Genomic DNA, 25,122 nt, shown 5'->3' on the forward strand with positions numbered 1-25,122 from the left:
CATTTCCAGAAATTTTTGTTGTTGACAATTTCATGCTTCTGCCTAAATCAAAATAATTTCCTCTGATAGAGCATTATAATAATTATTAACAGTAACAGTAATTGTCAACTGCAACGATAATTATTATTTTCTCGCTTAATTGCCAGGAAAGCAGAAAACTCCAGAATGAGCATTTTACCCAAATACAACTTTGGTTTAGGGGAAGAATTCATTAAAGAGTTAGGTTATTAAAAAATATGTTTGTCATCTGTTTTCTACACTGGATTAAAAAGCATGGGTTTATATCTTCCCATCTGAAATAATTTAGGCATTTTTATAAATCAAGTATGGTCCTTATTCTAATTTTTATCACCTTTTAATTATGTTGAAATAATTCAAGTTTGCCAGTTTTCCTGATATTTTGAGAACCTCTGACAGGTAATTGATGTGCTTGAGAGGAGCACAGTGCACACTACAGTAGCACACCATGTCCTCAGCCCATTTGCTACTTAGTTGATGCTGATTGCTCACCACAAGTGGCTCCAGGAGTACATTAAGTGACCTGACGAGCTCCTGACATTCAGAGTCTGCCCTTTCCTGCTCTCCCCAGCAGTGAGTGAGGTGCCTGTTTGAGAAGCCCTTGTTCATTGTTTCAGTGCATGTGTTCCTGTGTGCTTGTGTTAGTGATGGCATGGACATGGCAGCTACAGCAAGAGCAGAAGTGAGGTTTGGGAGGGTTGTTTCTCAAGACCATTGTCCCTACACAGTCATTTAGGTATGAAGCTAATCCCATGTAACTCCCCAAGTACTGCTGGGCTGTGTTTGGTGTTGTGACCAGTTGTGAGTCCACAAACCAGTTGTGTTCATCCTGTCTGGTGCAGTAAAATATGAGCTTGACCAAGAGCCGCCAGTGATGTGTCCTTCCTGACAAGCCAGGTGGCATCCTTGGTGGCACCAGCCAGCAGGCTGTCAAGTGGCAATAATGGTGTGTCAGCATTGCAGTACAGACTAAATAATCTGAAACAAGTGCTCAAAAATCAAATGTTATTTGGTTTGGTAAGATGTTAATGCAGAGGGGAGAGTAGCCTTGATATTGCCAGTGTGGAAAGGGTTAAACTGAAAAAATTCTCATAGTATCTGCTGTCCTCAGTGGCAAAGACCATCTTGGGAATTTTGCCAGCTGTGGATAATTTGTTGCCCACATTTTTTATATTGATTGGCATCTCTTATTGATCAGGGCCACCTGTTCCTATCCTATGCCTGGTGGCTCTGGATATCATGCAAGTATTAGGTGTCTCTTGTGTGAGGTCTGAATTATCCCTAGTCCATTTATTTTCCAGTTTAATTTTTAACAGCAACAGATAGCTCTCTGGCATGCTGTATGACAGCAATGCTCTTGCTTGATTTTGTTATTTCTTTGTTGTTATGTTTTCCCTTTGTTCCAATAATGAGGTTATTTAAAATATTTTAATTAAATTATGTCTTGTAAATTCATATAAATGGCATCTTTATGCTTGGTGACATTAATTAGACCATAACAGACCTAAGAAATCATGAGAAAACAAATCTAGACAGAGGTTTCTTTCTCCTGTTTCAGGGGCTAAAGTATTCTGATGAGGGTGAGCTAAGGAAGCTGAATTTGAAAACTTTGCAACAGTTTACCTTGACCAAGATCATTCCATGACTACTCCTAAACTACTGTAGTTGCATGAGGGCTGAATTCAGATCTTTATGTGGAATGGAGTACAATTTGTGTCATGAGAAAGCAAGAATTTACAACATCCCTTCCTACAAGAAAAAAGATGTGAAGATGTCATAGTGATGATACGACTGTCTCTGCTACTACGCAGTCACTGCCTGTTGCAAACACCCATGCAGTTAAATTATTTTCCCCAGATGGTTCTCATGAGTGTTGCAGTGCATGTGATCCATGCAGCAGAGTAAGAGGCAGAGGACCCAGCCCTCAGTCCTGCTTACCAGGGCTGACCAGCTAAATTCCTCTAGGGAGCTCCATCTGATCAGCCTCCGTGCCCAAGGACCCAAGTCAGAACCTGAGATTTCACAGTGCAGGGTGAACCAGGCTGCTTCCAGAATGACACCATTCCCTCATTAACAAAGTGACAGATTATATAGGATCTTTGACATACCAGCAGGTATGTATGACACAACAGCAGGTAGTTACAGAAATGAAATGAGAATAATGTGACATGGTACCCTTTCAATATGTACAGTTTTAATTAAGTTAGTGGCACAACTTACGTTACAAAAGAAGAGTAAGGAAAAGATTAATAGAAGCAATATCTAGATCTCAGCATTTATAATGGCTTCAGTTGTCTAATTAAGAAATTCAGCTCTTGAAGTGGCTTTTTTTTTTATATGCCAGCCACATGGTTTTGTAATTGAAACATCCACAGTGCATAAAACTCTTGTGACGAGCATGTGGATGCACAGCTGTTTTGGAAATGACAATAAATAAATACGTGTCTTAATTCTTTCTACCTGTAAATCTGCAAAGAGGTCAGAGCGGCAGTGACAATTTATGGAACAACAAGGAATATATCTGAAATTAATGAGAGTGAGAGTCCATTTTCTTACACCTAGGAAAAAGTCATAGAAACTTAGCAGTCAATATATTTTTTCACTGTGCTGAGTAAACAGTAAAAAGAAAATTTAATTTGCTCACAGGCTATTTCATTGTAGAAAATATTGTGGGAATGGCATCTTTTTATTAACTTATAAATATATGTGCATATATAGGACAATTTAAAGACTGGATTTCAAATACTGATGGATGTGGAAATGCCATTTATATATTACAATGAAATGAATACATTTTGGAGAGGATGAAAAGTTAACTTACAGATTTCTAACAGCTGCAGCCCAACTTCTAATATAAATACAGCATTAATGAGAAAGGGCATTAGGTGGCTGTTGGTGCTAAGGGTGTCAGGCTGCAAATGTTAAAGGTATCACCTTTAAGGAGAGAAGCATCTTTTACCCAGACCCAAGTTTATGCCCTGTGTTGATGTTTCTGCAAAGTGATGGAGTTTTCATATATTTAGAAGTCCTGGTGTCCAGATATTGCTGGAAAGCACTGTCCTGGGAAGCACTGTCCTCTCAACCTAGCCCCATTTTATGTGACTTTTGCTGATTAATAGGAAATTTTGAAAAAGTTCCATAGTATCCTGGGTCATTTGTATTCCTGTCTCCTGAAAGTCATATGCACCTCCTCAGCTTTTGATAACCTAATAATGAACATTGAACTGTGTTCACAGCATTTCTGCATAGAGTTTCACTTTGAAGCATGGAGAAAAGTATGGTCTAGTACATAGGCTGAACTGGGAAGACGTGGGGCTTTCCTTGGGCAAAATAAAGTCTGACAGTAGAGGAATATCAGCCCTAAGTGTAAGACTGTGAAGATGTCAGGAGGCACAAATCTTCTGATGCGAAGTATTGCAACACCTGGCTTTCAGGGTTGCCAGTCATGGGAACATTCAGCATCCAGGTGAGGTATATTAGGAGAACCACACATTGCCTGGGAAGACTCAGACATCTAACGGGAGGAGAAGGCATTGCTGTCCTCTTTCCTCATACGATAACTCAAGAGCTGGGGAGGTCATTTAGCTAAAGTGAGATTTGACTCTGCCTGAAGGGATTTGGAGACACATTCTCCATTACACAAAGCAATCAACTATAATGGTCAATTAAATTATACAACACAAAACAGGGGGATTTAGGACAGGGCTGGACAGGTGATCGTAGCTCAGAACTTGGGAGAAAAATGGCATTTCTATAGAGGGATAAGTGTTATTGTTTTCTGCCCTACCTGCTGCTAAAATGTCTTAACTTTTTTTAACTTGAAGGCATGATCTGAGTATACTGAACCTAGACATCCCTTCTCTTTTCTACTTTCAAAACCACTGTCCCAGTTTCTGTCTGCCATAAATATAAATAACTTGGTTAGGAAAGGTGGCAAGGATGAGGAGAGAAGCTTATTATCCTCTTCCCCACTAGCAATTTTCAATACCAGCTGCCACTGTGACATTGACACAGTGGGATCAAATATGATGAACCACAAGGTGCCACTTTAACTGTCACTTCAAATTCCTGGAGTCTTCATATATTTAGTCATGTTTATTTATAAGATAAATTTCCTGTTTCTATATTGGCACTGATTTTAAGCTGTCTGAAACTAAGCATTGCCTGTCAGAATGTGTCTCTTACTAAGTATGTATCATGGCGAATATCATATTCATAACCCAGAAAATTATTCTTTCCAGTCTATGGAACCAAACATCTATTGTAGTCTCATTTACTCTCCACCCCAATCAACAGCCCCATCTTTTTTTCCCCTTTCAATCTAGCAGATATTCCTTCATGTTGCTGTGAGCTAATTTTGAGATTTCCTTGAGTGATTTTCAAATCACCTGACCATCTGTTTCAAATTTAAGCATCTCCAGATGCAGTCAATCTAAATATGGGAGTTATGTTGTAAGTTATGTTCAGAGCTACCCTTTAAATTGTCTGGAGTTCTTTTTGTTGATATTAACTCTTCCATGCGTAGGGCTATAATTGACTTTAAAACTTGTAAGCACTTTATTATCTGGAAGAAAAAACTCAGTGTTGAAATAATGTTGATGAAGGCAACAAACAAATCAATGCCTGAAGTAGACTCCCAAACAGAGCAAGTTCAGAGGGATCAATTAATAGTAGCTCACTTGGAATGGGTGAGATTGGTAACTGTGAAAATCCTGCTATAGCTGTGTCTCAGGGGAGACGATAACAAATCACTTCCATCAGTTCAAAAGAAGGAATAAATCTTAACCTGGGGTTTGTAAGTAGGTTAGTTTCTGTTAGGCATGTTATATGTGAATTAGGATTGGTGCCTAGATCAGATGATCTTATGTCTCTTCCAGAATTTCCTGTCTCAGATGTTGTAGATCTAGGACACTGAGGTCTTCAATTACCAGAAGCCATTATTTTCTAATGAATATTGAGTTTTTTCATGCAAAATGCATAAGTTAATATTGGATTTAAATTATCAAGGTTCAACAGAACAAAAGTCAGAACAGGTGTTCCTTCTGCCAGTGGAAGGGCAATGTGTGGATTGACTGGGCCACAGAAAGTAGGAGAAAGAGACAAAAACTTTCACTGCAGAAGAAAGTATTGCAAGAAAATTTGCTCTGCTGACTCAACAGTCGTCTGTGAGGAGAATGAAGACACATCTTCACAGCTGTTAATCTGGGGCCTTGCACCAAACCTAAAATTTACTTCCTATAGCTAAAAGAGAACATCAGATATCTGTAAGGCTATTGCTGAATGTCCCTTTGTTACAGAGAGGACTTATCTAATGAACTGTCAGACCAAAGCAAGGCAATTTCAAAATATTTCCTATTTTTCTTTAAAGAATGAGTTCTGCTGCATAGAACTGTTTGTGTGGAAGACTGATGAATAAGGGCTTCACTTACAAATCCATGGGATCCAAGAAAAGCCAAATCAGCAGAGGAAGATAATGAGTGCATTTACTCTGTAACCACAATTAAGAAAATACAGCTGGGTGAGTTGCCAATCAAAAACAGAAATTAATTTCTCTAACAGTTTAGGTGATGGTTTTAAGATTAACTAAATAAGAGAATCGTAGAATGGCTTCGGTTGGAAGGAGAGATGATCTTGTTCCAACACTCCTGCCATGGGCAGGGACATCTTTCACCAGACTAGGTTTCTCAGGGCCCCATCCAACCTGGTCTTGAATACTTCCAGGGATGGGGCAACCACAGCTTCTCTGGGCAACCTGTGCTAGAGCCTCACCATGCTCAAAAGTAAAGAATTTCATCCCAGTGTCTAATCTAAACCTACTCTTTCAGTTTGAAGCCATTTCCCCTTTTCCTGTCATCACTTGTGAGAAGTCCCTCTCCAGCTCTCTTGTAACCCCTTTGGGTACTGGAAGATGCTCTAAGGTCACCCTGGAGCCTTCTCAAGGCCAAACAATTCCAATTCTCTCGGCCTGTCTTCACAGGAGAAGTGTTCCAGCCCTCTGATTATCTTTTTTACCTCCTCTGGACCCATCCCAACAGGTCCACATCCTTCCTTTGCTGTGGACCCCACAGCTGGATGCAGGTGGGGTCTCACTAGAGCAGAGTAAGGAGAGAATCCCCTCCCTCACCTGCTGCCCACAATGCTTTTAATGCAGCTCAGGACAGGTTTGGCTTTCTGGGCTGCAAGGGCACCTTGCTGGGACATGTTAGTCTTCTTATCCTACAACATCCTCAAGTTTTTCTCCTCAGGGCAGCTCTCAATTCCTTCATGCCCCAGCCTGCAGTTGTGCTTGGGATTGTCCCAACACAGGTGCAGGACCTTGTTTTTTCTAGTAGAGAAGAGGGAATTTTTAGACAGACAGTTGGATAGACAGACACACAGATCAAGAAATTGTGATCCTTGGGCAAGGGAGTGAAAAATTTTAGATTAGTTTTATGTTTTATAAAATGTCCTTTAGCAGAGATTGCATTTTTTGGTGGTTTTTCATTTGTTAATAGTAATACCAGCCAGCAAGACATTCCAGGGTTTCATGGATGGATGGAACTCTCAATACTCTCTGCATGGGCTGAATGAAGCAGAACAGAAATTGGCAAAATACCATTATTATCTTTGTTATTTAATATTCATAATAGAGTGGTACTCAGGCAATCTAGCCAAGTTTATACTGCAGTAGGGTTTTTTTTGCTTAGTCTTTTTTCAGCAAGTTTAAGCTCTGCAGTCCTGATCTTACTGTCTAAACAAGGCACAGAAAAGTCTGATTTAAAGAAAGTTTAAGGCAAGAAATGAAGACTAAATAAAGTACACATCTTTCAGCCAGTCTGAGTTTGTCTGAAGCTTCCCAGGTGTGAAGACACAGACAAATCATCACATGAATGAACATGATTCTGACATTGGTGGGAGGACACCGACAGTAAGTTCGAAACCAGTCTTCCAAGGATCTTAGAGAGGAGCAGAAGGAGACAAATATGCAGGAAATATTTTTGTGAATTCTCCAGTTTTCTAAAGCAAGAGAAGAGAGGTGACACATTGTGGGAGTTAGTTATGTGCCAGAGGAGAATGGTTCTGTTCTGCAGGACATCAAGTATCTGCTTTGGGTAGCTGCCCTGGATGTACCTGTGTCTGGGATGCCAAGTTAGTTTTAACATATAAAACTGCTTTAAATATCCCATAAAGGGGACATTTCCATGCAAACTGTCATGCAAGGAGTGTAATTTCAGGGTTTTTTAATATTTAGGAACTTAAAGGAAACAGAAGCTTGTACATGTCATTGGAGAGCAAGTCCAAGCCAACAATCTTTGTTACTTCTTCTCTAATCCCATTGCTAGAAGACCTCTTCCAAATTAATCAAACTCCCTAGAGCAAGGATTTTTAGGATTTGTCTTCATTACACACCTTCCTAATTACAGCTGCTTGACCATATTGATGCTTCCTGACAAATTTATGTATAATTTTTACAAGAGGCATAGTCTTGATTCTGGCATATTTCTGAAGACACTTCGTTCTCAAAACAGTTTCAGAGTTGAGTTACAGTTTAGAGGAGGAATGCTCTTCAGCAAGAAAAACAGGAACTTCAAAGTAATGTTTTGTTCATATTCAGTCCTTTCTTCATGATATTCACTTGAGCTTGTTTAACTTTAATGTAGATTCAGTTTCAAAGAACAATGCTGGCTTCAAAATGAGAGTGAATTAAAAAGGGTGGTGAAGGGGTGGGGAAGAGATCTGGGCTGAGGAAAAGATTCTTGTCTTCCTGACTTTTTAGTTCAGTAAATTGAACAACTTCTATTGTTTTTGTCATCTTTCAAATGAAACTGGAGCTGCTGAGTTTATATTTCAGTGAAGGACTAAACAACACAGCATTTATGCTTGAAGTGTTTCTGCTGTATTTTAAAGCACTTGTTGCTTTTTATTTTTCCACAGGAGAATGGATAAAACACTTGGTGCTGGCATTCCATGTGTGCATTCTCTGTTTTGAATGTCTGCCATTCCATTTTGATGATCCATAATATTTTAAGCATACTTAGACCTTTCTCTCTAGACTAGACTCCTTTCTACACAGTACACTCAATTGTCTCATTTTTTTAATTTTATGCAAGAGCTGTGCCATATGAGAAGTTGTTTTGGGAAATGCTTAAGGACACACAGAGCTGTCAGAGTGACATTTCCTCATCTTAATTGTAATGTTTTCTAGACGTTCTCGTTTAGAGATTTTTTTTTTCTTTTGCATTCACATTCTCTGCATAAAATTTGACGGCCAGGATAGACAGAGGTCAGGATACAGTTGCTCAGATTAATGTATCTGCAATCAATCTCCATTAGAAAGCAAACTGAACTATTTTCAGATATTCTGGCCTGCTGCAGATTTCATTAATTTGGTTCTTTCTTGTGAAATTTAGCCTGAGGTATAAGAACATTGCTGGCTACTCTCCCAAGTAGGTGTGGTTTTGTTAACACTGTCTCCTGTGCTTGGGCTGGAGTTTATCTTTGGCAAGGATGAAAGAGTCTCCCTCAGTAACAGTGTTTGAGGAGTCCCAGAATCCCTTACTACGAATATGCATTTATTTTCACCAGCACTCTTCCATCCCAGTAAGGCCAAATGAGCCGTAGTCTCCATTAAAGGAGTGCTCCTTTTGACCACTATTTTTTTTATAGGCAGTTCTAAAAGCTTTACAGCTCTGGCTGCTTGAAATTGAAATAGCAACAAAAATATTCTCAGAAATTAAAACCAGAAATTAGGTTTTTTAAGACCTACTAGTATGCCCAGTTTTTATTTTATGATGAGAATGTTCTTTTTTTTATTTAATCTACAAAATTTGCTTTGATAGTGTGTCAGCTTTTGATACTTCAAGTTATACTTAAATACTTTCATTCATTCAAAACCAGGAACTTTCAAATTAAAAAAAAAAATGTGTTGGGATAAAAATAAAGTTGATTTTCTTTGGAAAGTCACATTTATTATTAGACAGTGTGAAAGGGAAAAATAAGCCATTAGTTATTCTTAACTACATGTCTTCAGAAACACAAATATCAGATTGTTTATTCCTATGCTTATCAACTTGTAGTTGCTCATACAAAAACTAAGACCATGTATTAAAACACTGCAGCATGTAGCACACCAAACTTAAATCACTCCTTAAAGGTGCAACAGGGATTTCAAGAATAAGGAAAAAGGTGTGCATGGGGTCAAACGACTTACCCACAGGCACACCAGAACTCTCTGTCACGGCTCTCAACCAGGCCTGGTTCTGCATGTCAATTGTGTCCTTCCCTCATAGTCCTTTGAGTCTGCATTTATACCAGCCATTACACATTCAACTAAATGCAGTGTGAAGTCACATATATATATATATATATACACATAGATATATATATTTGGTTCTCACATTGAGTATTCAGAGAAAGACACATTTATTATTAATGTTGATAATGAGATAATAAGCTGTCACCAGGGGTTGTGATAAGCAGCATCAAGGCAAGCCTATTGCTAGCATCCACACTGGAATTTCTGCCAAGGAAATGTAATGAGGAAGACTTGGGGGGGGGCGGGGGGAAGAAGCAACAGCACCTGGTAGTGTGAGGGGTGTGTGGGCTGGGAACACTATCTTGGGAGATCAGCAGTTCTGCTTGTAGAGATGCAGTTTAGCCTGTCATTTAGCTTTTTTTGGTATTTTTCCTTTTGAAATGAATGTTATACTCATTACAGGTGCCAAACTGACAGCCCTTAAGATTGAAATTCCTTCTTATGAAATCAAGTGTAGTAAGCAGCAGCAAGAGAAGCTTTTTCAGACATGCCTGTCAATAAGTCTCCACCTTGGTCAGGAAAAGACAGAAAATAGCTAAAATTCATCTTTGGTCTTTGTACTTTGCCCTGTAGCAAAGGGATTTTTAGTGCTATTCGTGTTGTTTCCACTTTCACTTTGGAAATGAATTGGGATCAATATTTTTGTCTTTGGTCCCTAACAAACCCTAAGGATGAGTAACGTTTGATTGCCTTTCTGTCACCTTGTTATAGATAAATGACCCCAGCTTTAACACTGACCATGTACCACCATCATTAACTTGGTAGTAATTAAGTTTTGAAGGGTCTTAAGTGACACTTATGAAAACATCTAATGGAAGAAACTGAAAAACTTATAGGGCCAGATACCAATGGTTATATCACAATGTGTGTAGCTTTACTTTCTGATCCCCTAATACTCTTGTTTTCTCCTATTTCTTCTGAAAATATTAGCTTCCAGTCCCTAAATTCCACGAATGCTGTCTGCTAAGCTCCTGCTGGTTTGCTTTTCTGTGGAGCAGCTGAATTGTCTGATTTTCAGGTATGGTTTGTTGGGTTCATAATAAAAAACAAGACAGGAGAAAAACGTACAGAACTTACCTGTTTATTTCCTCTGCTCTGTGGAAGTATCAATTATGTCTAGTCTATTCCTGATGGATATTTGTCTAAGATGACCTCAAAAGTTTTCAAAGAATGGAATGTCTTTATGGCCAGAATGACCTTCCATAAACACTGTACTATTTAATATAGGCAGTGGGCTGGACAAGATGGGCCACCTTCATGGTGTGAGTGCTATCAAATAATTTCCTGACTCGCCTATACAGGGTTAGTTAAAATAGTTCCTCCTCTTTTACTGAAACTGGGATTGTCAGTCCCCTAAGAAAATTGAGTCCCAATTTTCAGTTGTTTTATTGGGCTTTTATGTCTATGAATACCTACACCCTAATTTAAGTCTTTACATGTCTCACAAAGATCCAAAGACATAGCAGCATGCGAAGACAGAGGCTGAGATTAGGTATGCGTCAGATTCAGCAAAGAAGCAGGAATGAGGACAGTGATGATCTTCTTAATCCTCCAGTTAACAGCTGTAAAATGGGAGCATGATGTGGATTCATCACCTCTGCCTCATCTATCAAGTGTGTGCTGACCTATGAACTTAGCACTGAAAGGAACTTCTGGAGAGTGGGGCTCAAACTCCCCTGTTTCATTGGACTTGAAGGTCATTGGATGTATTGAAATTCAAGCAAGATGTGAAAGGTGAGATGAAATCTGACTCACCTGTCCTGTGAGTTACTGTTCTTTACCCTGTGCCAGTGGCTCGTAACTTCTGTATCCACCTAGAGGAGAAATCCCAAAGGAAGAACAGCACACAGGCTTTCATGAACATAAATCTCTTTGAAGCCACAATCTCTTCCAATGCTTCAACAAATCAAAGCAACAACCACTGTTCCCTGTTCTTTAGAAACCAACACTGGCAGAAACTGGGTCATTAAGAAATCCACAGAACACAAATGTGGGGAACAGGTGCATTTCTGAAAGGGGGCCATACCACAGTGCAATCAAATGCCAAAAATCAGAGCTAAAAGTCTCAACACAAAACCTGTTTCTTCATACAAGTTTTATCCCAAAATGGATTAAGTCAGTGACAGTCTCTTGACAGCCACCAAAGAGAACCTGTGTGGAGGTAACGGATGGTGGAAGGGGAGGATCAGAGCTGAGGGGCTCTGTAGGCAATGTTAAATATTCCTTCTGTTTATGACATGGTAGATGCGATCAAATTAGAACTGGGGATATAGGAACAGGTACTCAACAGCCACTCTGCCCTTCAGTTCTTTAGGCTTTTTTTTGTCAGAGAAAACGCTCAACTTATTTGAAATGTACACAGAGATTTCTCTGAAATAAATATCATGGACTTGTATGTTACATTTTCAAGTAAAACAAAAAGGAAGCAAAATACAAAATTGTCAACCTCCAAAACTCTGCCTAAACTCTCATTGTGATATATTGCCGTGGGAAAGCCTGCCAGGCTGTTTAACACCTTTATTGCTTGATCCTGGGAGCTCAATTTATTATTTACTGATCCTTCTCCTGTCATTGGTCATGACCACATATCTGCTTATATTATTCCTAGCAGGTTTTCCAGCACACATTGGTTCAAAAATCAATCACTTCCTAGATCCATCATTTCTGTCCTGCTTTTGGGCTACATGTCTCAAGTGCTAATCTGCCAGTGGCAGTCTAATGCTGTTTACAGCAGCACCTGCTTTTGCCACATGAGGAAAGAAAGGCTTGCCTCTTGTTTCTTCAGCTGAAGCACCGTAATAAATAGATGACATGGACAAATAAATACATATATCTCTTCAACAGTACAGGAGTTCCCTGCTGTACATTTATTTATGTTCAGCAAATTTTCACATGGTTTCACCATTCCTCTGGGAAGATGGTTCTTCACAATATCAAATCATCAGTATTTGTTTGAATTACTGTCATTTTATACTACCTTGAGCTTACTTTCATCCTATTACTTATATCCTTAAGTGATATTCTAAATCATTCTCATCCTCTTGTTGCTTATTCCTCTCTATATTGCATACCAAGATATGAATTTCTAGTTTTATTCATCATTCTTACTGTTCATTTATTACTTAAAGATTTTAACATATGCTTTTGGATAACATTTTTGATGGTATTTTTTTTCACACTTAAATGTGAGGTATAGAGAATGATGTTTATAATAACACTGGCCTATTTTTCTGCCATATCTCTTTGCAAGCAACTGCACATTTTGCTGTCTTTCTTAGAATTGGCCTTTCTGAGTTCTTCTCTCACGTAGTATTGATAGTTATCTTATTGATTTTGTGAATTTTCAGATCGTGTTTTGTCCTGTTTTGATAGAATCTTAGAATCATTACATTGAAAAAAACCCCTGAGATCATCAAATCTGAACATGAGCCCAACGCTTCAACACAGCTGAACAACCCCATGTTCACCACTAAACCATGCCCCTCAGCACTACATTTACACATCTTTCAAATACCTCTAGCGATGGTGACTCCGCCCCTTCCCTGGGAAGCCTGTTCCAATTCTTGACAGCCCTTTTGGTGAAGAATTTTTTCCTACTATCCAATATTTTGACCAATTCCTCTTGTTCTGCCACTTGTTATTTAGGAGAAGAGTCTGACCCCCACCTGTCCACTACCTCTTTTCAGGGCGTTTGAGAGGGTGATAAGGTTTTTCATGAGCCTCCTTTTTTTTCCAGACTGAACACCCCCAGCTCCCCCAGCTGCTCCTTACCAGCCTTGTGCTCCAGACCCTTCCCCAGCTCCATTGCCCTTCCCTGGACTCACTCCTGCACCTCAATGTCTTTATTGTTGTGAATGGCACAGAACTGGACTCAGTACTTGAGTGTGTCCTCACCAGTATCAAATTCTATCCTTGTTTTCCAAGTCTCTTAATTCAGGTAATTATGATCCATTTTCACACTTTCTCTGATGTTCACATCTTATATACTGCTATGTCAGACTACTACTGTGCTAAGTTTTGCACACAAAAGGCCTTTCCTTAAAGGAGATGCATTGTAGACTCATAACAAATGTGGTTGGTTGACCCTGGCTGGACACCAAATGCGCAGCAAAGCTGTCATTCCTCTCCCCAACTGGACAAGCGAGAGAAAACATAAAGAAAGGCTCATGGAGTGAGATAAGGACAGGAGGAGATCACTCACCAGTTACAGACTTGACTTTGGGAAATTAACTTAATTTACTACCAAACAGATCAGAGCAGGATAATAAGAAATACAAACCAAATCTTAAAACACTTTTCCTCCACCCCTCTCTTCTTCCCAGGCTCAACTCCACTCCCAAATTCTCTACCTTCTTCCCCAGCAGAGGCACAGGGGGACTGGGATTGGGGGCTGCAGTCAGTTCATTGTATGTTGCCTTAGTTGCTCCTTCCTCCTTGGGGACAGGACTCCTCACACCCTTCTCCTGCTTCAGTGTGGTGTTCCTTCCACGGGAGACAAACCCCTGTAGCAGACTGGCCCTGTCAAGACACCAGACACCCACCAAAACCTCTCTATCATTCCCTTCCACAGCTGGACAGGGAAGAGAAAATAAAATGAAGGGTTCATGGGTTGAGATAAGGCCCAGGATAGATCATTCACCAATACCATCACAGGAAAAACAGGCTCAACCTGGGGATATGAATTGAATTTATTACCAACAGAATCAGAGCAAAACCACCTTCTCCCCACCCCTTGCTCCTTCCCAGCCCTACCTCCTCCCCCAGTGTGCAGGGAGACAGGGAATGGGGGTTATGGTCAGTTCATCACACATTGTTCCTGTCACTTCTTGGGGAGAGGAGTAATTCCCCTGCTGCACGGTGGGGTCCCTCCCACGTGAGACAGTCCTCCACGAAATACTCCAAACTGAGTCCATTCCATGGACAACAGTCCTCCCCAAACTGATGCAACGTGGGTCACTCTTCCATGGGGTCAGTCCTTCAAGGACAGGGCTTTTCTCTCCACGGGGCCACACACAGGTCCCTGCCAGGACCCTGCTCCAGCACAAGCCTCCCACAGGGTCACAGCTTCCCTTGGGCATCCCCCTGCTCCAGCGTGGGATCCTCCATGGGCTGCAGGTAGATCTCCTCTCCCCCATGGACCCCCATGTGCTGCAGGGGCACAGCAGCCTCACCATGGGCTGCACCAGGGGCTGCAAGGGAATCTGCTGCAGTGCCTTGATCATCTCCTGCCCCTCCTTCTCCACTGACCTTGGTGTCTGCAGAGATGTTCCTCTCACGTGTTCTCACTCTGCTCTTCCCTGGCTATAATTGCAAACTGCACAAGAATTTTTTTTTTCCTTCTCAAATATGTTATCACAGAGGCATTACTATCATGCCTGATGGGCTCACCCTTGGCCAGTGGCAGATCCATCTTGAAGACAGTTGGCACTATTGGACATGGGGGAACCTTCTGGCAGCTTCTCACAGAAGCCACCCTGCCCCTCCCATAAAACCTTACCACACAAACCTAATACAACAAAATAAATAATCAGGAGGAAAAATACTCAAAGAGGGAAAGAGAAATTATCACTGAAGACAGTTGTGTGTGGGTCATACATCCTGCTATTTAGATGTATTCCTGATTTCAAATCCTCATTTTTAGAGTTTTCTGTTTAAAGACTCCAAGGTTGATCAGTTAGATTGTAAGGTTGGCTGTGCACTGTTTTAGATACTCCACAGGAATACTCAGTTCTTAAGAGATATTAATTTTCATGTTGCCTCATTGAAAGCCCTCTGATGTGATTAAAATCAGAGCATGAGCACTGACCATAGGATGTTACAAGGCCCTAACATGAGGAATGGGGCTCAGAGAGAACTTCGGGGAAGAGTTAAAACATCGTGAGCAGCCAAGAAAGCAGAAGAAGGGTGAAAGGGAAGAAGAAAGTTTTCATTGTTTGAAACAACCTTTCAGGACTGTTTAAACTTAATTGAAACCTGTCTAACTTTTCTATAAACCCAGATTAGGAACACTGAAATGGAATAGTAATCTTTTCTGTTCACTTTTACAGTGACTGAACTTTTTTAAGGACTTGAAAAAAGAGTAGCTAATATTTTGAGGATATGTGTCTTTATTTCTTTTTAAGGAATGCTTATATTTGAATCTCTTAAACACAACATAAAGCCTGTTATTTTTCTTTCAAAGTTACACTCTGTGCCAAAGCGAATCTTTCAACAAAATAAGTTTTCCTTAACTGACCTCTGCTGGAGCTGTTTTGTTTTTGTCCTAAAAGAGATTCTGGCAAGAACACTGAAGGTTCCAGATTTGCTCTGTGATTCTTGCTTGTTCTGTGGCTCTCAACTGGCCATCCATTATTTATTGCAGCACAATGTGTGCCTTGATGACCCTGAAAAATGGGCAGAGTCTACAAAGCAAAGCAGGATCTCTGCTCAGAGGATTTTATGATCTTCTGAAGTACTTTTGGAAGTTATAGAAAACAGCAGAGTTCTCACCACTACCACTGTACTGAGTCCAGCAGCTGTTGGTGTATGGTGTATTTTTCAGAGCTGCTGCACTCACAGAACAGTCTCTCTGGATGATGAGCCACACTCTCCAGGAAAACAGCTACTACAGTCTTTGCTACTTTGGTATCACACAATTGCTGAGGTTGGAAGTGACCTCTGGAGATTTTCCAGCCCACACCCTGCTCAAATCAGGCTTAGCTAAACCAGGTTGTTCAGGGCTATGCCCAGCTGGATTTTGATTATATCCAAGGACTGAGATCCACGTCTCTTGGCAGAACATTTCAGTTCTTAGTCATCCTCACAGTGAAAATGTTTTTTTCTTTCCTGTGTGTCAACTCATGCCTATTGCCTCTTGTCCTTTCAGTGGGTACCACTGAGAAGAGCCTGGCTCCCTCTTCATTACAACCCCCACACTCCCTTGTACACATGGATAAGATTCCCTCTGAGTCTTCTCTTCCCTGGCTGAGCCAGCCCTTCTCTTACAACCTCTTCTTATATGTCAGATGCTCCAGTCCCTTAAGTATCTTTGTAACCCCTCACTGGACTTGCTCCAGGACATAAAATACTCTCTTGTCCTGGGGAGCTCAGCACTGGACACAATGGCATCAGTACTGAGCAGAGTGGAAGAATCCTCCATCCATCCCTGAAAACTGTCTCTAAAAAGGAGGAAAGCTTTATTGGGAGCACAGTGAAGGCAACATCAGAGTTTTGAGCTGTCTGGAGGTCTATCTGACTTTTGTCTCTATGCTCTTTTGTCTCTATGCTGCATTGCATCTTGTGTTGCTTTCAGAGCAAACAAAGACTCACATATCAGTAAGAATGCCCTGTCTTTGTATGTTGTTTACTCCTGATCTAGATTAGTCTTGATGAAGACTGTGTGTGATTGAAATTGGATGCCCAGGGACTCTTTGCCTCAGAGAGGTTTCTAAGCATTTTAAGTGCAGCATTGGGGTGTGACCTGGTATGAAATGAAGTAAGGAAGGCTATGTGAAATGCTTCTTTTGAAACACAGCTCTTATGAAAAATTCAAGAGGAAATGCTTTCCTTTTGTTCACTGACAGTTCATCTAGTTTGCAGCTACAGAAAGAGAGATTATTATTTTGGGGTACTTTAATGTGTGGGAGCTTTTAAGTGGATATAGATTTGTTCTGTTTGTTGTCAAGGTGCCAGAAGTTCTTGAAGCCTGATAATGCTCTTTCCATGTTTTATTCAGGTTGTCATCAGTAATGAAATATAATTTAATTTTACTTTCCTATTATGTTTTTTTTCATTCCACTATCAAAAAAGAAAGTGTGAAGAATATTTTTTATCACTGCTTACAAATAAGGGAGTTTTACAAACAAATCTATGCAAAAAATTAATGTTTTTGTAGAAAGGCTTTAATTTATTATTTAGCTCTATTTCTCCAGTGATAGTAAAAACATGTTTTTTATGAACATCATAGTACCCTTAATTCTCGAAGACAATTTACACATTAAAAATAAATTGCAAAATCCCAGTAGGTTTCAGGATGTTGACACATTTTAGATTAAGGATGGTAATTTTGATGGTTGCTAACTTTTAAATAAGTTAAACAGCTAAAAATGATTAGCAAGAGCTGTTTGTTTTAAAAAAGGAGGAAAACCCACATTCATTGAGGCTAGACTGATAGTCTTTTCTCTTCAAGATGGGATCTCAATACTTTTTCCTTTGCTCTATTGCTAAGAGTTCAAAGAGAAAAATAAAAAAATAATCCTCTTAAGATGGCAGGATGCAGTCTGGAGAGGGCCTGCAAATACATCTTCCAAGACATCCATGGGATGTGGATATTTGTTTCTGCCCTCTTTCTGATGGGAGCTGGCCAATCTCTCATTGCCTAGTCAGGTATTGTTTCTAGTCTTTAATGTAGCCTTTGTGTCAACTTAATGTCCATCCACGAAGCCAGCTGGCTGGCAAAGGAGGAATTGCTGCAGTGGTTCCTTGTGGTCACACCTGGCAAAATTACCAAACAGGATTTCCTTAAACCAATGGCCTGTCCTACTCACTGGAAGCACTGACTCCTTTCAGCACTTCACTGCCATCCTCAGTGTGGAAGATCAGTAGTTCCTTCCTTCTCACCACCCTATCACATGGACTCATCTTGTGTTCTGACTGCTTCTACAGCATCATCTCCTGCAGCCCTGGCGCCCATTTCCTAACAAAAATCTTCATCCTTCTCAATCACCCTCATTAATTTCCCCTTAATCTTCCTCATTACACTCCCATAACTCCTCTTCTGCTTCCAGAACTGCACTTGCTTGAAACAGATTTTAAAAAGAACCAGTCCTTTGGCTATCAGGTACGTTTTCGGTCCTTTTACAGATTTTTATTTAAATCCTATTTCTTTTGCATTCCTTCATTAGATTGCTGTCAAACCTCTGTGCGTTTTTGCCTCAGGATAATACACTACATATGCATAATACATAGTTTGGATGTCAATAGATTTTATTACAGTTTAGGATAGTGGTTCTGCTTAATTTCATGCTATCCACAAACTAGGTATTAAATTGTTGTCTCTGACAGGAAGGTTATACTACAGGCTAAATTTTACCCTGAATTACATTCAAGCATCTTTCTATCAGAGTTAGAATTTGGCCTGTAATGCATCTGGGATTGAAACAAAGAAGTTCTGGTCTCCTTATCGGACCTGACGTACAATCCTGTCACATTACAGATGCACCTCCCTGATATAAAGAAAGTGAAAAATCCGCAGTTCATGGTGAATTTTTGTGGTTAATAGTATCTGATAAAATACAAGTAAATGAACAGCACCATGAGGGAAGTCTGAGGGAGAAAAGGCATCCAGGGAAGCGTTGCTACATTCCTAGCAGAAGGGCAAAAGCAAAGAAATGTAGGTCAGTGAAAAAGCCAGAAGCTTTCCTTCTGGAAAGTACTGAGAAAATTACAGAAGAAACAAGACAAAGTGACTGCAACAGTGCTTAATCCTCATCACATCTCAGGACATACTCAAAGCAGATGTAAACCCCAGAAATCAGCAAAGCTACATCAGTCCTTTCCTCCTCCTTCAGCAGCACATGAGAAACAAAGCAGTCATTTTGCAAACTCATCTCTTTATGTCTACAATGTCTCAAATTTCTGAAACAAACCCCCACTTTGGAATTTCACCAACAATTCTTTCCTGTCCGCTGAAGAACAAACCCAAGCAAGACACTGGTCTTATCTCGCTGTGCAAATAGAAAGTGATCAAGAAAAAACTGGATGTGGTGCTATGGTTTAGCTGATGTGGTGTTTGGTCAAAGGTTGGATTTGATGATCTTGGAGGTTTTTCCAACCTTTATGATTCTATGATTCCAAGAAATGCTCTGCACACCACTACAGAAGGATAGCACGTTGCTCACTTGACTTCCCACATCTTGACTACTGTTTCGTAGATGCCAGAGTTCAGGAATAACAGGCCCTCCCATGCAAGAAGGGTGATAGCACAGCTCGTGTGTACCCTGGTTCAAGACCAGGCTCCAGTTTACTCCAGTCAGTCAGCCACCCTTTCCCTTTCCCATGTTCGTAATCTGGATACAAGGCAGTTGTGCTTTTGGCATGTGCCATTGTTACAATCCGGTTTAAACCCAGAAAAGCAAAGAAAGCTAAGTCTCTCTGCATAAACTGGAACTTAGAAGGTTTAAAATATTCCCAGAAATGAGATTAAAACCAAACGAGGTTAGATGTTGATGCCAAAAAATTGATGTATTTTATTTAATAGTAGAGAGGCAAAGAGAAGGAAGGAAGGAAGGAAGGAAGGAAGGAAGGAAGGAAGGAAGGAAGGAAGGAAGGAAGGAAGGAAGGAAGGAAGGAAGGAAGGAAGGAAGGAAGGAAGGAAGGAAGGAAGGAAATAGAAAAAGAAGTGTGTGTGGGGAGTAGGGGGACAGGGAGAGGTGACAGGGGTAAGGTGGAAGCAGATCACCCATCCGAGGGTCCCAACGATGTCTCGTTGCTCCCCTCCATCTGCTCTGCTGGTGGTGAGGGTCTCCCATCGCTGCCGTGGCCACGCCACCACCACACCACACACCAAAGAGTGCAGAATCCCGTGGATTAAGACACGCTTTGGGCCAGGTGGGAACGCCCACGTGTCTCCTTGCAGGGGCTGGCTTGACACTGTCCCTTGCAACACTGAGGGTCTGTTGCATCATCTCTGGTGCTCTGGTGCAGGGTCTGGGGACCCCTTTGAGGGGGCCCCTGTGATGGGCCATGTCACCCCTTCTGCTGTGGATAAGCTTCCCCCCCAGTGAGCACCCCTCAGCTGGGCTCCTCTGCACAGTGGAGGATGGGCAGTCACTGTGCCTCTGACCAGAGGCTTTTCCAAGACACACAAAGCCTCTCCTCCCTCCACCCTTTGGTGCAGAGGCTCTGTGGGAGCCTGGCAGCTGATAGCCCTGGGGCTGTGGTCTCCACCTTGGAGGTGTTAAGCCTGTGCTTTGTGAATGTCCCCAGCCCTGAGTTGTTACTTTATCTTATCTTCATCAGGGAGCGGTGTAAGGCCTCAGTCAGGGCCCCATTCAGGGTGCGGTGTCTTCTCTGCAGCTTTGTAATACAGTTTTAAAAGGCCTTCAAGAAAATTTTTAAGTCATAAACCATAATATTTCAGTCTCTGACAGCAATAAATAAAACAAGGAGTAGGGAGCAGGAAAAGGTATACAAGCATTAGGGCCACACAAAGAATTAGAATATTCTGAAAAAATTTTAAAATCTGGCTGACCTCCTGAATCTCTCTCCTGTCCCAGATTTAGTTTCTAATAATCTGTCCCATCTGTGACACACAGGATCACTGGGGCATTTTCGGGGTTGATTCATCCAAACATAAGAGATCCCACCCACAAGGATGCATCTTTCCTGTACAGAACTGACTTTGTGGAAGCAGGTAATTGGAAGCAATTAATCACACCAGAGACAAACAAACTTAGACATAAATCATTAAGCTAACAAGAACATGATCTGCTTCTCTACCCCCTTCCATCTCCTCATCTGCCTCCACGCAGCTTGGAAGAAAGGCCTTGGCTTGCAGAGAAAATGTTATCAGTGCATTTTATGGCTTATAATGAGAGCAGGAGGGCTTGCTTTATTTTTTTCCTTTGTATTTTTTATCCCTTGTGTGACTATGATGTGAACATGTCTCTGTAGATCTTCCATACTGAGACCTCCAGCTGTATATAAAGAGAGAGCACTCTATTTAACCATCATTAAGCATCTTTTGCTATATCACCAGTGTACTGCCCATTCAGCAAGTTTTCACGCTTGAAATATCCACACTGACCCTTGAGATGTGTCAGCTAGTTTGTGTAACAAACTAGTTCTGATAACGTGCCTTTATGACCACTGTCTGCAGCATCTCAGCTCTCATTCACATTCATCGTGCAATACAAGAGCCTTGCATCTCTGACCTCATTGCCCACAACCCACTTGTAATACTTTAGATTTAATGGTCTTATTGTTGAGCTGCCCTTGGAGGGATCCTTATGCTTTTCCTACCGAAGTCTCCTTGAGAAAGGTGTCTTATCAGAGCCTTTGCACTTCAAAATGCTCTAGGAGGGCCCAAATCAGCAGCCATCTCACCAAACACAGCTTCTAGCTGGAGGAAAAGCTGGATTGTGTCCTTCACAAAGGGCAGGTGCTTTAGGAAATGGGAATGAATTACAAAAGGACAGGTAACAGATCCTGGTCTCTTCTTTGCTGCTCCATATTCTTTTATGTCCAGAAAAGCCCCTAAACTGGCTGGTGCAGGAAACACCCTCCAGTTAACTGGTTGCCAGGTGATGGGAATCCTTGAAATGGAGAAGTTACACATGAAATAATGACAATTTTGATACAGACAATACTGAGAAAAGACTAACTGGAGAAACCAGCTAGCCAAAACAGAAATCTTGGAATTTGACTGGTGTAGACTTGAAGAAGCAGGGGCACAAGGATGATCACAAGTACATGTATGACAAGAAAGCCTGAAGTGTGCAAATGAAATATCCAACTGCAGCAACTCTGTTACAAAGGAATAATCAGCCAAAGAGGAGACAAAAACTAATAATGTGTAAATTTTGTCTACACAAAAGGCTGTCTAGGTTAACATGATGATTCAATCCCCTGGCAAGGTATTTAGTCAGAAACATGCAGTTCTGTCCCACAAGGTGCAATCTCTAAATAGAAGGAAACTTGAATTGTTGCTTTTTATGTTTAACTAGAGAGGAAGATCTAAACTTCCTTCTCATAACTAGCAAATATATTAGATGTATATGAAATCTAGATGACCCAAGTGATAAGGGTCCACCTTCAAACTCAGGAAACTTATCTAAAATATAGTAAACGAGTCAGTGGTAAGAGCCAAGTCCACCCCTATTTAAAATCCTTTTGGGGACACCTCTTTCACCCACCTTTATACATTACAATGTATGTACACCTCTCTCTGAACTAGCTCCAAGCACAGTCAATGAAGAGAAATAAGTACACAGGGGATCTGAATCATCTGGTCTATTTTAGCTCTCTACTTTAGGAGATGAATCACCTCTTGCCTGCTTCTCTCTGGCTACATGGGAAGTCTGATTACTCGTTCAGATGCAGATGATTACCTTGTAGATGTTTCTGTTGGAAATGATGTGTATTATCTTTCAGAACTCTTTGATATATTGAATGGTTGTGTGAAGAACTGAACCTATGTTTAGTTTTTGACAGTGAAGAGGATTAACTGAGTAATGACAAGAGATGGCTGCAATGATTGGGGAAGAATAGATTAGTCCATTCTCAGTTCCCTTGTAAAGCCCAAAATGTGAAGAAGGAGTATCTCCATGACTAGGAGAATTAATGTCCCGTACTGTGTCACGTGGCATTCCTGGATGGAAAGGCAGAAACAGGGTGAGTGAGGTGATACCATGCACTGTATTCTGCATCTTTACTCCTCCCTATGCCAAAACTGTTGCTGCTTATTGTGCAAACTTGCCTAGAGACTTGGGGCTGTTGAATTAGCAGAATTAAGCAGTCAACCTGGTTATTTGGGGTATTTTATAAGTCTCTGTAATGTCACCAGTGTAATTCCTGTCTGTGGTGGGGAAAAGGGCTTCCAGAAGAGGAAATTTTTGTGGATAAGATCAATATCATTCAGAATAAATGGGCTATTTGTTCTATCCTGGCAACAAAAACAAGCAAACAAACAAACAAACACAGCAACAACAAAAACCCACCCAAAAACAAAACCAAAAACCACCAGAAACCATTAATTACTACTAGCATTTTGAAAATAAAATTTGAAATAAAAAGTGAATCACTGAGAAAGAAGTTAATTATGTGTGCAAAACCCCTTCAGTATTCAAACAACCTTGAATGTCAAAAAGGGCCACCTCTCCAGGTCTGAAGGGAAAGAGAGAGAAAATGACTAATATTAAAAATATTGTGCATGAGCAAGGAAGTCTATTGTTAAAAAAAACCCAAAACAACCAACCAACCAACCAACCAACCAAACAAACAAACAAACAAACCAAAAGCAATAGTGGTAATCTTCAAAGAGAGGACTGGTGATTTCAAAAGGTTCCCAAATGCCTACCAGATAAAAACAGCACTATGACAATTTAGCCACTCTTTGAGGAGTATAAACCAAATATATTAGGGACTCTATGGAAAAGCTAGAGGAATGATAATTTGACCAAAGACAGATGAGAAAAACTGCTGTTCCTGAAGAACTTTTCTGTTCCTGGAGAACAGGCCTGATCCTTCTATCTGATCCACAAAACAATAATTGATAAATTTCACAGACATGAACTTGCCTACTTTGAAGTGTGGAAGGAGCAATCCAGGACACAGATAGGTGATGCCCTGGTCTGAGGCATTCCAAAGTGCCCAGCTGTGCACATCTGCCAGCCTCCCAGTAGATGCACAGTAAGAGAAATTTAGGATAACATATATTACTTCACTTCTGCGGCTTTATCCAGAACCTAGGCCTACTTTTCTTTTAAGCAATTATCTGCCTTTTGTTTCAGGGAAGTGATTATCTCAAGCAGTAACCAAAATGAAGTGATGAGACTTTTAAGAATGGTTAATATCCAAATCCAGGTCTCTTTTCTTCTCTTTGCATTGATTTACAAAGGAAGAGGAGCAGACATTACCTGTGGTTGCTACTAGGCGCCATAACTGCCTGAGGGGTTTTTCATAGAATTAAATCTCTTAGTTAAAGAAGGAAGAAGTCACCTTCAGTAAAATAAATATTCTAACAAAACTTTGCAAAGTTGACAAGAATCTTGGCTCCTGCCCCCTGTGTTATCTGTCTCTGAAGGCACAGCACAAAGGAAATACAGTTGAAAAGATCAATGACCTTTGAACAAGAAAGTCTCTGAGAACAAAGTTGTGTTGTGTTCTTGTCAGTAAATTCAGTATTCCTTTCGTGAAACACAATTTAGTCAACCTATTAAATGCAACCATAGATCTTATTAGTGAAAAACTGCTAATTTAGTTTTTGTCCAATTATAGTGTAAGGTTTGGTGTAAAAGAAAAAAAAAAAAAACACTAAAACCAACTTCTGATTTCTCCAGCCTTTCTATTGTCTATAGTAGAAAAACAAAATGAAAAAGTTTTCTTCAGGCAAGAGAACAAGAAAACAATTATCTCCTTCTTTTTTTAAATTCCCTTTTCCCTGCCTACCTCGCCATCTCCCTTTATAGAGGGATTATTATCAGAAATAATAAAATCTATTCCCTAAGGATAAAGGATGAGTAAACCTTATGGAAGGTGAGATTTTCTGAACCATTCATTTGAAAAGTCATTTAGTATTCATAACCCTTTCATTCTAATTTAAATCTGCATGGCTTGAGCCAGTTTTCTCTTGGACCAGTTTTACACCTGAACAACTCCTCTGGGAAGGCTTCTCCCCTGCATTGCATTTTGCATAGTGAATTATACCTGAAAGAAATGAGTGCTAGATGCTACAGCCCTGCTCTGGGACAATTCGTCATGTACCTTGCAGGGTAGAAGATGATTATCTCCAAGACATAAAGCAGCAGAGATGCTGGGCCCTTTGCCATTTATGGTGTTACTTCAGACTTTCAGTAGCACCAAAACCAAGGAACTTTGCAGGGATGATTCAGATGTAAGATAAAAGAATCTCCTATGAAAGAGGAAAGTATGGATGTGAGCTCTATTCCTTTGTCTCCTCTCCTCTCCTCTCCTCTCCTCTCCTCTCCTCTCCTCTCCTCTCCTCTCCTCTCCTCTCCTCTCCTCTCCTCTCCTCTCCTCTCCTCTCCTCTCCTCTCCTCTCCTCTCCTCTCCTCTCCTCTCCTCTCCTCTCCTCTCCTCTCCTCTCCTCT

At 40.6% G+C, this 25,122-nt stretch overlaps 1 long non-coding RNA gene across 1 annotated transcript; it reads left to right on the top strand.

Moving 5' to 3' along the window:
- The first annotated feature begins 1,908 nt into the window (after positions 1-1,908).
- Positions 1,909-12,120, top strand: LOC138106023 (uncharacterized). The gene is made up of 4 exons (XR_011148883.1): positions 1,909-2,132; positions 5,387-5,536; positions 10,244-10,331; positions 10,763-12,120. It is a non-coding gene; the product is annotated as an uncharacterized lncRNA (long non-coding RNA).
- Positions 12,121-25,122: the final 13,002 nt, after the last annotated feature.

This window comes from Aphelocoma coerulescens, chromosome 2 (assembly GCF_041296385.1).
Source record: "Aphelocoma coerulescens isolate FSJ_1873_10779 chromosome 2, UR_Acoe_1.0, whole genome shotgun sequence".
Classification (NCBI taxonomy): domain Eukaryota; kingdom Metazoa; phylum Chordata; class Aves; order Passeriformes; family Corvidae; genus Aphelocoma; species Aphelocoma coerulescens.